The sequence below is a fragment of the Heloderma suspectum genome, chromosome 2 (assembly GCF_057233095.1).
Source record: "Heloderma suspectum isolate Gila_16-S chromosome 2, 16-S_ref, whole genome shotgun sequence".
In the NCBI taxonomy this organism is placed as follows: Eukaryota; Metazoa; Chordata; class Lepidosauria; order Squamata; family Helodermatidae; genus Heloderma; species Heloderma suspectum.
In genome coordinates, this window is record NC_139459.1 from 254,325,731 (window position 1) to 254,341,375 (window position 15,645).

Genomic DNA, 15,645 nt, shown 5'->3' on the forward strand with positions numbered 1-15,645 from the left:
CAGTCTTTCCCAGCATCAGGGTCTTTTCCAGAGAGTTTTCTCTTCGCATTAGGTGGCCAAAATATTTGAGCTTCAGCTTCAGTATCTGTCCTTCCAAGAAGCACTCAGGGTTGATTTCCTTTAGGATTGACTGATTGGACCTCCTTGCAGTCCAGGGGACTCGTAAGAGTCTTCTCCAGCACCACAGCTCGAAAGCATCAATTCTTCAGCGCTCAGCCTTCCTTATCGTCCAGCTCTCACAGCTATACATTGCTGGGAAAACCACAGCTTTGATTAGACGGACCTTTGTCGGCAAGGTGATGTCTCTGCTTCTTACTATGCTGTCTAGGTTTGCCATAGCTTTCCTCCCAAGGAGCAAGCGTCTTTTAATTTCATGGCTACAGTCACCGTCTGTGGTGATCTTGGAGCCCAAGAAAATAAAATCTGTCACTGCTTCCATTTCTTCCCCTTCCACATGCCAGGAAGTGATGGGGCCAGATGCCATGATCTTCGTTTTTTTAATGTTGAGTTTCAAACCAGCTTTTGCACTCTCCTCTTTCACCCTCAACAAGAGGCTCTTTAGATCCTCTTCACTTTCTGCCATTAGATACTCAGGTACCATATGTAATAGCTCCAAAACAACAAACAATGACTGACCAGGACCAGTAAAGCACAAGGTTCAATTCTGTTTGTACCGTCGATTTAAAACATTTCAGGCAGGTAAGGTAGTAGAAAAAGTAACCAGAGCCTTGAGTAATTTAGCCTTATGAAATACAGGAAGGGACTGTATGCCTACACATTGCAGGTTCCAGGTAAAACTATGCTCTCAATAGGAAGCCCAGAAATTACATAAACTCTTTAGTTAAGCTTATTTGCCATTTTGTATTCTAATATCTAACATGGCATACACCCCTGGGAACAGAGCCTGCCATCAGCTTTTTACCAGAGACTGAACAGCATTACTGAGAAACAACTTGATCACTGCCTCTGCCTCTCAGTATTTTACCTTAGTGCATTTATTCTCATTTCTGCATTTAAGTTAGGTCAACAGAGGTTTGGTTCCAGATTTAAGCTGGATCAAAGGCACTGATGTAAGTGGACATCCGTGTCCCCTCCTTCCCACAGCAGCCCCTCCTGTTGTCTGGAAATGTTACACAAAGAGTCAGAAGACCCTACTAAATGGGGTGAACTGGGGGGAGGGGGATCCCGCAAAATCAGGTGGAGCAACCTTCCGTGAGAAGAGCCCTTCTGCGAGAGGAAGGTCCCTTCATCTTGTGGAAGGCAGGTCCCAGATCCAACCCCCAGTTTGTACTATTTAAAGAGATTAGAAGCTTTATTTCATGGCACTAGTTTTAAAGTGGTTCTGGTCCTTTCTGGAGGAGCAGTCTCAGAAGGTGGTTCTGGGGGCCTTCTGTTCCACCCCATGGCCGTTTGCCTGTGGGGTGCCGCAAGGCTATCTTGTCCCCCATGCTTTTTAACATCTACATGAAACTTCTGGGGGAAGTCATCAGGAGGTTTGGGCTGAAATGTCATCAGTATGCAAATGATGCTCAACTCTACCTCTCATTTCCATCTGCACATCCCAGGGAGGCTGTGGAACTCCTGAACCAGTGTCTGGAGGCTGTTTTGGGATGGATGAGGGTGAACTAGCTGAAACTTAATCCAAACAAGATAGAGGTGTCAGGAGCGCCCTAGCTGCCTCTTACAGTCCCCTCCAATAGCCAACTCAAGACACAGACGAAGAGGATTCTTTCCAAAGCTTTATTCCTTTACAACTTAATTACTCTTTCAGATGCTAATCACCAGCGACTAAGCAAAGAACTGCACTGGGGTAGTTAGCAGAGTAGCCTAAGCTCCAGGTAAGGCAGTTGGTCCCCGTCTGAAGGAGAAGAGCGGGAAACCTCTGAACTTATGGGCTATTGAGCAATAGCCCTGAAACGGCAAGTCTTCATTTTCGCTTCTAAGTTGAACTCCTTCTGTTATCTTCAGTACAGTCTCCTCAGACAAGAATCTTTTGTACCACTGCGCAGCAACACTGAGTCTTCTGGCAGAGAGGCTAAAGTGGTTTTCTGGTGTCTTAGTTTATATTATACTCTTTGTAAAAAGACAACAAAAATCACTAACTGGACAAGAGCAGTTTCTTTTATTAGCAAGGAATAATTAACATCCCACACAGAGGGGAATTTGAAGTAGGACACATAGATAAGCCATCCAACATCTATTATAAAAATCACAGTAATAAATTATCATTTACTGAAGTTCTAGCCAGGGACGGGCAAGGGGAGTGAGGAAGGGGAATAAGAAGACATTCCGTATTTGTGGAAAGCTTTAACACCCCTATAAAGTTGCCTTCCAGAATGAAGCTGCCCCACACATTGTCAAATGCCATTTAGACAGCAGCACCCCTAGCCATTTTTGGCATTTCTGGGACAGCTTGAGCATAAAGTAGTTTCTCTCTTAGGAAACTTAGACTTCGGTATGCCAATAGCCTTTCCATTCAGAGACACTATAACTCATGTTAGAGGCATGCTTAGCCAATACCATGTTCTTTTTCCCTCCAACTTTGAATGTTTTTTGTGCAAAGCCAATTGTTAATCATCTGTACTGCTTCTCAGTTTCCTTTAAGAATCAGAACTTGAAACAGTGACTTGTGTGGGGCCAGAAAGGTACTGCACAACAGTAAGTGCTTTCTGATATATCATTGCACATATCCAGAAGAAGGAATTTACTTCTTTTTCTTCTCATTCCAATTGTGAACATGATACAAGATAAAAAGATAAGTAAAGATAGTTTCCTAATTCTACCTTGCCCACTATTTACCAAGCCAAATCTGCACAAAAGAGACACACAAAGTAATCACAGATTATATTATGAAGTTACACTAGAGTTTGACCTACTTGATGAAGTCTTTATGCCTGGCTGTTACTATAATAAAAGTGTTCTCTTTGACAGACGATTATGTTATGATTACTTAATTCAGGCCTGTCAAAGCAACTGTATGCAAGGTCACAGGGATACACTCTAAAAATAACAAACAATAAGCTATTCTCCTTCCAGTGATGGCAACATACCTTGTCCAAACATTCTATGCTAGGCAAACTTTGCTCTAGTATAGGAGTGGTCAACTCAGAGGGTCCTGGGGACAATTTCTGACCCCCAGAACCCACCCACGCCGCAGAAATCCCCACTGCCGAAATTTTGGCAGTGTGGTAGCAGACGCAGCAGCAAAAAAGATGCATTTTCATTTTAAAACATACATAACCTTGTTATAATGCATAACTGCGCTTCCGCATTAAAACAAGGCACACCCTCCCTGTGTGCCTTGTGTTAAAGTGACAATGCAGCTTTTTTGCCACCACTAACGCACCTCAGAAGTAGGCACTGGCAATGACTTGCCAGTCATTGGGGCACGATGGGGGCACGAGAAAAGGCCAGGGGGCACATGTGGCCTGCATGTTGCCCACCTATTATCTAGACCATATCAATGAGTGCCTCCTCTGACATCATGCTGTGAGATTGCATAGCCATTATCACCAAAGTTAGGGGGCGGAAATCCTTGGTTTCCACATCACACAGTACCAGAATTCGATGTCTTTGTTCTGTTGCACCTGCTATGTTTTTGTCGTAACCAAAAATGTTGAGACGGTGACAAATCAACTTTATTTCGATCCATTAGAAGCTTGTGTAAGGGAATGGACCTGAAGACTGCACTATAGGTTTTGTTTTGGAAGAAAAGCAAATTTAGCTCCAAGCAACTCTTGCTACTGTACAAGTCAGGAAAAGTGTGATTTGTCACTTTTCTTCAAACTGAAAGACAGCCATTCCAGAAGAGTAGCCATTTTAGTCTTGTGGCACCTTAAAGCCTACCAGGATTATTGCAGAATGCATTTTTGTGGACCAGAGTGCACTTTCTCAGATGCCCACTTCATGTATCTAACAAAAGGGACTCTGGCTCTCAAAAGCTTAAGCCACAATAAATGTGGCAGAAGTTTGCTCCCTGCAAACTGTGATTTGCAAATTGGGAATCAACCTGCTTTTGTGGTCCAAATTCCCCTTCTCTTTTCCTTGTTGGCTTTCAACATGGTTTAGTGGTGTTGCACCTTCACTAACGTTAACCATGGTCAATACTAATCAAAGCCTTTTGACCAGAATTTGCAACTCTTCGTAAGCATCTGTGGACATGTAATTCTAAAATGGTGCCCGCTGCTAGACATGTGAGCACCATTTAAAAACTAAGGGCTTTTCTTCAGCACTTTTTTATTTTTATGTGTATTTGTATAGGTTTTAATTGATTAGATCTGCACAATTCAACAAATAGGATTTCTTTTATCTACTAAGAGGCCCAGTTAAAATACTTTCTGTCCCTAGACTGAGTATTATTTTGATTTATCACCAGTCTTATAAAGTAGAGGGTCTTCTTGCAATCCAAAAAACCCATGTAAAATATGTGCTAGATATTAGCAGCACAAGCACTAAATTTCACTGGCAGTTTCCCCTTCAGGTATGCTTCATACAAGGTCCATGGGAATTTAAAGTTCTCAGAGTTTAGTTCTCAGCTGACCAAGACCGCCCCAGGATTGTATTTTCAAGTCAAACCACAATAAATGTGTTAGTCCCTAAGGAGCCACAAGATGCTGTTGTTTTTGCTACAGACAAACATGGCTACCTCCTCTGGAACACATTTTAGTAGCTGCCATACTTTCAGTTTACTATAAGGCAGACTTCTACACAGCAAATGCAAACAAAGTGACTGCCTATCCAGTGCAGGGCAGGCAGAGTGCAGAGGGGATCTTCTCCTCTGCGCTCCGGCCACCCTGCACTCGCAGCTAGACAGCTGATTTCAGCTGTCTAGCTGCAAGACCTTGAAGCAGGGGGGAAGGCCGGACGACACATAGGAAGCGTTGTACCAGCACTTCCGCACTCCCTGCTCCTCCCTGCCCTCGGGAACACCCCTTTTTGCCTGGCTCCACATTGCTCTTCTGAACAGAGCCCGGGGTGAACCGCACCTCTTACAAAGTGGCAGGGGAGGAAGCGAGGAGGCGGTTCCCAGAAACCGACCAATTCTATGGCCATCTCGCTGCTGTCTAGCAGCAACAGGATTGTGCCCTAAGACATCACTTTCAAACAGTACTTTGATCAGGGGAACAGACAACCCCAAATTTTCAAAAGATGTGAAGACAAGGTGACTAATGCACTCAGATTAGCCCTGGACAACCACAGAAGTCAAATGGAATAAGTATAAAGGCATACTCTGGAACTCCATACACTCCAAAATCAAGAATAATGAAGATTTATCTAAGGTCAAGATATCCCAACAGTTCACTGCAAACAGCTACATCAGACAAACGTAGTCCTTTACATCCTGCACCAAGCCATTCATCTTCATATTTCAAATATGAAATGATAATTAAGACGCAGCCATGGCCCAAACAAAAAAAAATTATTAGTGGGTTAGATACTCAAAGAAGATACTGTCAGCTCCATCACTCACCACAAATCTGCAACTCAAAGAATGATACCCAGCAATACGTTTTCAAAATGGCAGTTCTCATACCGAAGGGCCTGAGAAGGTTCAGTTATTGAAAGTGCTGTCGAATTTTCATCATGTAAAACATACACAGGTTTATATGATTGACCAATATTACCAGAAGTCTGAGTATTATCCGTTGGAATAAACTTAAGCTTCACAGCACAGACTCCATACATATCAAAAAGACCCTTAATATTATCAAAATCGGGAGCACCACTTGGATTACCAGAGAAAGAAAGTAATGTACATCCACCAGCACGATATGTTTATACTATCTCCTCTTACGAGTATAATATGGGCTTCTCTTTCTGGATCTTTGTTGGAATGTACAGTACACCATTTATCTGGAATATGATTAATTTAGTTTGTGGGGGGAATAGGGACAAAAAATGTCTGGCAATACCCAATGGGCCAATTTGCACAATCATCACAGCCCACCATGGCTTATTTAAGCCACAGTGAGTTGTGGCATGTGCAGATGGCCTTTTTGAATATTCATTCCCCGGCGGGGGTTTGCCATACTTTGTTGTATCATTTGAATCCAGGCGGTAGGGCTTGTTTGAGCTTTAAATAATCCTCAAATAACCCATAGTCTATCATAGGGTTGTTTGAGGGTTGCTGCCCACCCCTAAAACAAGTCATGCCACCCCGGTTCAGACAACATGACAAGCCACGCCAGTGAAGCTAATTAGGGAAATCTGGGCAGCATGTAACTGGCACGCAAGACGGGATTAACAAGCCACCATTAACAAGGCTTATTTCCCTTGCAGCAATTGTGCGAACCAGATTCAGTTCAACAATCCAAAGTCATTCAAATCAGTGAAGATCAATGACAGATTCCATCTCAAGAAGAGGCAATCAAAGACAAGCCACTGATTACTATAGGAAAGAGGGCAATTATGTAGAAGTTGAGGAACCAGAACATTAAAGACAAAGAAATAAAATCAAAGATGCAATAGATTACGTTTAAAAAAAAACCGAAGGTTAGTGAAATGTTTGAAGGCTTAACACCAAATTTTCAGTGCTTAAAAGTTGTACACAGATATCTAAGGTATTGGGGGGGGGGAAGAGACTGGAAAGCTGAAGTAGTATGGACCATCAGGAAGTGGGAAAACAATACTGGCATTTGAATTAACAGCATACAAGAGATATGAAAAGGATAACAGCAAATGGTGGCTAAGATATGATGTACATGAAGAGGTAGTTGTGGATGACTTCAGAGGAACCCAAATGGACTTCACTCAATTATTCAAATTATTAGACAGATACCCAACAAGAATAGAATTCACAGGTGGAGCAAGACAATTCTTAGCCAAAAATAGCAAGCACTGAACATCCAAATCAATACTATACATTCTTAGACAGACATGAACCACTAAACACAGTTATTAACAAGAACAGATAAGACAGTGTACATGAATTATGAGCACAAATTATGAGCGCACAGAAGTCGGGGGTAATACAACCCCGAATCTGGGTTTAAATATGAGCTTTTGCAACAAGATAACAAGATGCAAGAAGCTTACCAAGATGAACATCAGAGCCATCAATTCCCACAACAAGAACACTTATAGGCTGAGAAGTTGAAGTTGGCTGGTAACTACGAGTATCAATATCAGTCTGAACGCAATGAATCAGAATATGCCTCTTCAGCTTTCAATAGCATCTCCACAATAAAAGAAATAGATCTCCACAAAAAAGAGATCTGTCCTTGACCTTCAATGATTTGAATGACTTTGAATTGTTGAACACTATCGTTGAACATGAGGTGTGCCAGTCTCTCACAATTCTTTCCCTAATTTTTGACTAAGAACTGTCTTGTTCCACTTTTGAATTATATTCTTGCTGAGTATCTGTGTAATAGTTTTAATAACTGAGTGAAGTCTATTTGTAGTCCGCTGGCTGGGAAATCCTAAGCAAAACAAGCCCCAGTGGACAAAGAGATACCTTGGACAGCTCACATAAGTGAAAAACGCAAATTCCAGGTTGGGAATTATTAGGAAACTCTCCGGGAAGAGATTTGGAGGGCATGCTGGGGACTGTAGGGAAGAGAAAAGGACATGGAAGTCCCATTTCACAAGCAGTATCATTCCATTTACACAACACTGATGCTGCATCCAACCCACACAAAAGAGCAATCCAAATGATCAAGGAGTTGGAGCATTTTTCTTACAACGAAAGACTATCAAGTATTGGAGGAGTAGTTTAGAAAAAAAACATATGGGGGACATAGTAGAAGTTTATAAAATCATGTAAGGTGTGGAGAGTCTGATTTTTCTACCTCTCTCAACATTCTTGAACTCTGGGTCACCCAGTAAAAATTAACCTACAGTAGGTTCTGGACAGACAAGGGGAAATACTATTGCATACAATATATAATTTAACTTAGGGAATTCAAAGCCACTTAGATTTTTTAACATAAGGTTAGACAAATTTATAGAGAACAGATAATGACTTCCAGACACCATAACTTCCATGGTGGAAGGCTGTTGCCTTCACGCTCTATTTGTGGCCTCCCAGGAGGCATTGTGGTGGCTACCATTGGCAGACTGGATGCTGGACTAGATGGATGCTCTGATCCAGCCAGGCTCCTCCTTATTACTTTAATCTGCAGCAGCAGCAGCAGCAATAAAGCACCAATTGTTGTGCTGGGTGTTGCACAACATACCTAGCCTACTGCTTACCATCTATTGATCTAACAGAACTACCTCCAAATGGAATAAGGAATGTGGAAGAAAAGAAATAATTAGGTGAAGAAGCAAACTTGAAAAATAGACCTTGTGGAGGAGATTCCCAGATATAAGAAGATCTTCAGCGGTCAAAACAGCAAGTTAAAAATGTTTCCTTCACAAATACAAAACTCAACAACAGGCATATCTGCACAACTACCAGTATTTGGGTCCTTCAGAACCCTTGGACAGCAAAGAGCAAAAATAATTAGTTGTGATATGAGTGAAGCTGTTGGTTAGTTTTCAAAAGCACTAGGTACAGATTGAATCAAAACAAGTCCTATGGCATTACTCACTGGACAGAAGGTTTGTTCAATGCTGCCTTAGATTCTAAAGCAGAGGTAGGCAACATAGTGCCCCAGGGCACCAACACACCCCAGATTTCTTCCTTAGTGCTCCCCAAGGTGCCCTACTGCTCCCACTTTATTTAAAAATTAACATGGTTTCTTACCAGCAGCTGGAATTGCTGTGAAACAGGTTTCTATTGGTGCTGACAGCTGTGAGTTCAAAGGAGTTGTTTAGTGCACTGGGACTCAGAACCCACCTCCATCATGTACTCAGTCTTTTGGGAAGGTTATTTGCCCTTTGCCACATCTCCTATGGCAGCCATTTTCTGTTGGTGCCCAGTTCTTCAAATTGCCAAATGTGCCCACAGCCCAAAAAGGTTGCCTACTCCTGTTCTTTGACTTAGAACAAGGTTCCACCTCTCATAGTCACAGAGTTTTCATGACACACATTTACAGTGCAATCCTATGCATGCCTAGTCAGAAGTAAGTCCCACTGAGTTCAATCAGGTTTACTCCCAGTGACTGCAGCATTAGCCACTTTGGCCTCCTTCTCTTTTGGATCCATGTTTCTGTCCTACTGCTTTATGGCCTTACTTCTAAGCTTCTACATTTTTCTCCAACTTTCCCTTGATTAATGTAAGGTGTGTTAGTCAACAAGGTTCCAAAGAAGGCGTGCACTATGATCCTGTTCAGCACAAGTGCCATTTCTTATTAGAAGTAGCCAACACACTGAACAGCTCAGACACTGCTAAGCACGGTCACATTATCTCTCAAGTCAGAAATCTACGAAGCAGGAGGGGTGAAATATGTTTCTGAGCAGCCTATTCAGACTGATCAATATAATTATCTACACATGTTAAGAGCAAACAGAGCATGTCTGAAGTCTAATGAGGTAGATGCCGAAATGGGGCATCACAAGTTTATGTGCTAAAACGTAAATGTCTCATTCAAGATGAAACCCCATATTAAAAGGTACATGTGGCACTGGAAACCCAAATACCGGGGGGAGGGGTAATCTTTCCCCTCCAAATGCCCTCCAGCTTTTAGCTGCTTTTTAATAAACTGTTTTCCTCAGAACCAAGCTCCAAGGCCAAGACTATGATTCTTTTCCTCAAGTTGGGTTCTCAGCAGTATAGTTGCTGTGTGCCCCAACCCCCGCATTTACCTCGGGTATGCTAGCCCTGCCCAGGGGTGTGCCTTTCACCCTGAGCCCGGTCAAGGGGTGTTTCCTGTGTTTCCCATCCCTGAGTAGACACAGTTAGTGTCTACTCAGAAGTACCTCCCATTGTGCTCAATGAGGCTTGCCCCCCTGAATGCCCACGATCTCGAGGCTCCAGGTCTCCGTGGCTTGGTTTATTGCCTTAAGAAGTAACTACTTCACAGCTTCATTATAGAGATCCTGCGCAGTATCGGTTTGGTTAGAAAGGGGGCTGGTTTCCCATCCCTGTGTCTGTCCGTCCCCCGTCTCTCCCAGCACAAACACATGTATGTCTACTCAGAGGTAACTCCCATTGTGTCAATGAGGCTTGTTCCTGAAATGCAGGTGCATCTGGAGCTTCAGGGGAAAGAAGAAAGGGGGGAAGCCTCTCTTATTGGTTGAGCAGCTCCTGCCAGTCAGATGACATTCATTCCAACCCCCATCCCCACCAGGAAGTATGTTCTGTGAAGCAATTTTTACTAGTGCAGAGAACCTGCTCATGGAGCCCTGCACGAGGAGAACCGGCTCGTGGAGCCCTTCACAAGGAGAACCAGCTTGTGGAGCCCTGCATGGAGCAAGCTGCAGCAAAGCTGATTCCTTTTTAAAAAATCTGGTACTCCTCCATTCGTTTCTCCTTCCGTTGTTGTCGAGACACAGCCCTAGTTAAGAGTTTGAGTCATGGAAGTGCAGCAGCAGCACAGATTCTGTCCCATGAATAATGGAAATAGCAATCAAGCTCTTGTCTAACTAGCTAACTAGCAGAAGCTGTTTCAGTAATTGATAAACACATTTTTGTTTTTTATTTTCTTCTAGGCATCACATTCCAGAATATATCAGAGGCTCCTTTCTTCTTTCCCGATCCGCAACGATCACATTGATTTGGACAAAACAATGGTTGTTGCAAGCAATCTCAGAAGCATCTCAAAAAGCCCATGGCATATCTCCGATCCTCCAAACCAAGGGTGAGGAACCACTGGAGGCTCGAATCCAGCCCTCCAAGGGGGCCCCAGATGATCGCGCCCTCTTACCTTGGTCCAACCCCTTTCCCCCAATCACCAATCATTTATTTATTCATTCATACATTCATTCATACTACTTTTTTACCAGCTACAACTCCCAGCATGGCTGAGGCTTGCTGGGAGTTGTACACCTTTTTTTCTGTCTAAACATGCATAGGACTGTTGTGCCCTTAATATACTAAAATCTCTAAGTGGTTCACAATCATGTTGTGGATTCCTGGCCGATGTGCAGTTTTTTTTTCCTATTCTAAAAGGTTGAAGTAACTCTCCTGAGACTTAGTTACTGGCAGTGAGAACTTTCAGCTAAAATATGTTGGTATTCTTTTTGTATTTTTGGCCCCACCCCCTTTTTTTAGAAAATCAAGTTTAAAATAGTCCTGTATTACCCAGGTTTTGTCACCAACTATACCATTTATCACTACCTACATGCCTAACAAGGAAGCACTTGGCAGAATATTTTTGATGGATGTCCTGAATGTCACAAAAATAAAAGGAACTGACAAAATACATTTAAGGCTCGGAAACCTTGACTGAGACACAGGAAAATTCCCCTTCCTCTCCCTCTCTCTCTCTCTCTCTCTCTCTCTCACTCAAGAAAAGGACTGAACATTACTTTGTTTCCTGTAATCTGCAGCAGAGTAGCAAGAAGTTTCCACACGGCTGAGAGAGAGGGCAGGGCAGTTATGCAACTGAACAACACCAATTACAAAAGTAAATAATTAATATGATCACCACCAAGGCCCTTAAAAAATGAAATTTCAGAACAGTCTAGTGGAACTTTCTTCCGAAGAAGAAATAACAAGATAATGAGCTATTTAGGAGCAATAGGAAGTTCATAAAATCTCTAGCACCTCCCAAAACATGGGGGAAGGGAAATGCATGCAGATGAGGTATTATTAAGCTATTTTTCAATGCATGCAGATGAGGTATTATTAAGCTATTCAAAGGAGCATAGAATCCAGCCTCTGGGGAAAAAAAAAAAAGGTTTGGCATCAACAGTACGATTCACATCCATACCTGACAACAGAAATGAGCAAGGTACCTAGAAATTCAGGTTATTATTTCTATTCTTTTTTCTGACAAGGGCCACATAACCTCTAAGGCAGCCTTCCCCAGCCAGGCTGGAAATGATGGGAGTGGCAGTCCAACACATCTGGGGTGCAGTTTGGGGAAAGCTGCCCTAGAGGTAAACTGCATGCTAGAGGTGGGTGTCCCGCCCCTGCTTTTCTCTTGCACATACGATCTAAATTTTGACATTGTGGACAACAACTAATGGAAGGGAGAGAAAGTCCAGGTTAGCATAGTGTGATTGTGATTAAAAACAGTTATACAGCCTTCAACTCTGTTCCACTTTAAAGGAATACTAAGGTTTCATTTGCCTAATCCAAAGTGCATGACCACATGCATCCTACAGTTTTGACTAATCATAGAATAGTAGGGTTGGAAGGGGCCTACAAGGCCATCGAGTCCAACCCCATAATGTTCACCATTACTTTTTTTAAAGGTTTAACATACATTCATTCATTCATTCATTTCCATACTACCCAATAGCTGAAGCTCTCTGGGCGGTTCACAAACATTAAAAGCACAAAGTGCAGCGTAAAATAATATAAAATATGAAAGCTTAAAACCACAAAATAACAGTACAACCAGAATAAAACCTAGCAGCAATGCAGAGACTTAAAATACAGATTTAAAACACTCGAGCTAAAAGATTAGGAAGCTAAAGTGCTAAAATACTGGGAGAATAGGTGCCGGAAGAAGTACAACATAGGTGCCAGGTGAACCTCTCTAGGGAGCTCATTCCACGGACAGGGTCCCACAGCAGAAAAGGCCCTTTTCAGGTAGCCACCCGCCTCACTTCCTTTGGTGGGGGCTCCCGGAAAAGGACCCCTGAGGATGATCTTAGGGTCTGGGCAGGCACATATTGGAGGACGCGATCCTTCAGATAATCTGGCCCCAAGCCATTTAGGGCCACCCACTCAGCAACGCTAGCAGATGCCCTGCCAGTCCCACTATCCTGTTGTGGCAAATGCTGCAGTGAGAGAGCAGCTGGCAAACCTCTCTGGAGCAGCCATATCATCTGGAAGAAGCAGCTGCTGCAGCTCCTCGGAGGCCAGGCCCAAATGCCAGGCTTTGAGAGGGTCCTTCCTCAGAGCTATGTATTGTGGGAGGGTGTCACAGGAGATATGCAGGAGCCTTATCCTACTTACTTTTGAAGAGGCTTAAAATTGGTAATAATCATATTTTTGGCTATGCCACTCTGCCTTTGGCTCCACACACAGATGAATACAGCCCCCCAAGACTTTTCACAGATTGGAATTTAGCTCCCAGACTGAAAAAGCCTCCCTACCCCTTGTTTATTGTGACATCTGAATGAGGCTGTTGCCTGGCATCCATTCTGCAATTGCTGTGGTAGCCAGACCAGAGTTCCTAGGCTACCACAAATTAATTTTCAGGCCAGCCCTTAGTAGGGGTGTAGGGAGGAAGAGACAAATAGAACTGCTGCTACTTTAAACTGAATAAGAGGCCAGGACTTCCTTGAACGTGTAAAATTATTTTAAAAAATAAGCAGATAGTTCTTACATAAACTCTTTGATGTAGCCTGACTAAGACCATAACATCCGTCGAAGGCCATGTGTCTTAAATTGTGATTACAGCAAAGGAAACTGAATCTGTAATTCTCCTGCCTTCGTCATTTCTCTGTTCTTTCTCCCTTCCCTGGCCCACCCAAATGAAACACTTCACATGCTTCTGAGCCCCATATGTAGCACAGTTTTGCCAATCGGTTTTGCATACAGCATCTATATGAAGGTTTAAAGGCTTAATTTTCCACCCACTGAACTTTCTAGAGCAACAATGGTGGCAGAAGCCCTCCATGAATTATCAGCTTTCAACCAAATCAACCGTAAATATGATCTGAACTACAAGAGAAAAACCACCCTCTTTTCCTCCTGTAAATTCCCCAGAAAACAGGTGTTGAGGTCTGGGGGATTACATTTTAATCATTTGCCACACCGAAGGAACACAGTCCAAGAAAGCAGGCAAGAAAGCAGAAGAGGTTTTGCTGGTAACAGCTTTCATTGTGACAGCTTGCTCAGATGTGGTGGATAAAAGGGACAGATGATTCATCAGAAAAAGTGCTGAAGTGAACAAGCTGTGCGAATTTCAGTACAACTACTCCCCCCAGCCCCCGGCCCCTCCGGTCTCTTCCACCCACCCACAGTAGGTCATACTAATCCTATTCATCATGCTGCATATATAATTGGTTTGTTGTTCTGTGCAATTAACAGGCGTAAAAAAAAGGAACCAAACATTAGCGTCTACCATAAAAATGCACAAAGCTGGCTAAAGCACCACGAACAGGATGGGTATTATTCCTTGCAATAGAGGCTTTGCCCCAACTCATCCATTTGCTTCAGTGCAAACATATTGGGACCTTTAAGACAAATAACAAGAGCAGTTTCAACATTGGTCTACCCCAGGCTATGAAAGCATTCCCAATATGTCATAAAAATACACAGGCAGCTCCCCAACTGAATATAAGAGGATGAAAATTGACATAACTAATTACCAAACATTTCCTACCCAAGTAGAAATTAAATTCCTGCAGCAGACATAACGTTTAGGATCTTACAGGAGCCACTTTTGTTCTTTGCATCAGAGTCTTAAATTACCAAACTCAGTATATTGGACACACAGTTCATCTGCCTCTGTTAGGGATATAGTGATATAGATATACATATAATATTAGCTAGGAAGCTACTGGTGTCAAGCCTAACACAGGGCAGCCATCATCCGGAATTCAGCAAGATTCTCTGGTTAACATGACATACGGACATGCTCTATGTATCCAGCAGAATGAGGTGGTAGAAACCAGAGTGCACTGTACCCACTTCAGACTGCATAGTATTATTGTTTTAATGTTCCCCATGTAAACAAGAGAAAAATTGGCACTGAGACAAAAGATTGCAACCCACCCCTCTCCCTGCTCTTCTGGTTTTCTATTTACAGTGATATTTTATGTAGGTGGATTTCAAAAATGTGACTGTCCCCACCTGCAGTCTGAAGTCATAAGGTGGTTCAATAAGTTGGACTGCAGGTGGGAAATTAGACTAAAAGTAGGAAATCACATTTTTGAAATCTGACCTATGTAAAAAGAGTTTCTGCTATTGGGCAGTATAGAAATTAAATGAAATAAATAAATAAATAAATCCCTGTAGGTTGAACACAACCCTGACTGCTCATTGGAAGGACAGATACTGGAGCTGAAGCTCAAATATTTTGGCCACCTAATGCGAAGAGAAAACTCACTGGAAAAGACCCTGATGCTGGGAAAGATTGAAGGCAAAAGGCGAAGGGGACGGCAGAGGATGAGATGGATAGATAGCATCACCGATGCAATGAATATGGACTTGAGCACACTCCGGGAGAGAGCGCAGGACAGGGAGGCCTGGCGTGCTATGGTCCATGGGGTCACGAAGAGTCAGACACGACTGAACTACTGAACAACAACAACAGGTTGAAAACTAGAACAGCAGGGAAAGGGTAGATTAGAACGTTTTCTTCTAGCAGGGAGTTATTTCTGAACGGTTCACTAGAAATGATATCTCCACTTGCAGACTAAGCCAGGGGTGGGCAGAAAGTAGATCTCCAGACGTCTCGGGCTTCACTTCCCACAGCATTCCTGACCGCTGGCCTTGCTGGCTGGGGCTGATGGGAGGTGAAATCCAGAACAATGGGAGATCCACCTTCTGCCCACCTCTGGACTGAGCAATACAGTTCATTCTACCACCTCAGGACAACCACCTCATTTTACTTCATGCATAGATGCAGCCACATTCAGGTTCACTGGAAGGTGAACAAGGAGCCCTTCAACCTATTTCCCTGTTTGGCCTGATCT

At 43.0% G+C, this 15,645-nt stretch overlaps 1 protein-coding gene across 4 annotated transcripts in view; it reads right to left on the reverse strand.

Annotated features, from left to right (window-relative positions):
* The window catches only part of ARHGAP26 (Rho GTPase activating protein 26), a 363,812-nt gene that overhangs the window by 323,417 nt on the left and 24,750 nt on the right, over window positions 1–15,645 (reverse strand). The gene's annotated exons all lie outside the window — the stretch shown is intronic.